The 686-nt window shown below is 50.6% G+C and overlaps 1 pseudogene; it reads left to right on the top strand.

The window, feature by feature from the left end:
* Nucleotides 1–275: 275 nt before the first annotated feature.
* On the top strand, nt 276–393 carry LOC124551584 (annotated as a pseudogene).
* Nucleotides 394–686: the final 293 nt, after the last annotated feature.

Raw genomic sequence — 686 nt, 5'->3', positions numbered from 1 at the left:
ACTGACCTCCAGACACATGACGACCCGGAAATACTATCGATCGCTCCAGAGAGCAGTGCACTTATCGATAAGTGCTGCTGCTGCCACTCACGGGCAAGTAGGGCAGAAGTCACTGACGCCAGTAAATGGAATAAGAAAACGAGGCAGCGGTAACGTAAAAGAAGATAACAAACAATAAATGGCACGAACACGAGCCGCGCACGGCTCAGTGTTAACCGTGATTCCTATCCGGGACATTTTCAAATACTGATTTTGCATTTATCTTCCTTATCTGTGGCAACTGCCATGCCGCAGTGGATACACCGGTTCCCGTCAGATCACCGAAGTTAAGCGCTGTCGGGCGTGGCCGACACTTGGATGGGTGACCATCTGGGTCACCATGTGCTGTTGCAATTTTTCAGGGTGCACTCAGCCTCGTGTTGCCAATTGAGGAGCTACTCGACCGAACAGTAGCGCCTCCGGTCAAAGGAAACCATCATAACGACCGGGAGAGCGGTGTGCTGATCACACGCCCCTCCTATCCGCTTCCTCACCTGAGGATGACACGGCGGTCGGATGGTCCCGACGGGCCACTTGTGGCCTGAAGACGAAGTGCTTCCATACCTGTGCCTTGTTAACTTTGTCTTTATTCATATCCTTATGATGCTAAATCGAAACTTTTCGTTTTATGCATCTTGTTGAAAGAT

Source organism: Schistocerca americana, chromosome 9 (genome assembly GCF_021461395.2).
Source record: "Schistocerca americana isolate TAMUIC-IGC-003095 chromosome 9, iqSchAmer2.1, whole genome shotgun sequence".
Classification (NCBI taxonomy): Eukaryota; Metazoa; Arthropoda; class Insecta; order Orthoptera; family Acrididae; genus Schistocerca; species Schistocerca americana.
The sequence above is the reverse complement of the archived record's forward strand: the minus strand, read 5'-3'. Positions and strand labels throughout refer to the sequence as shown.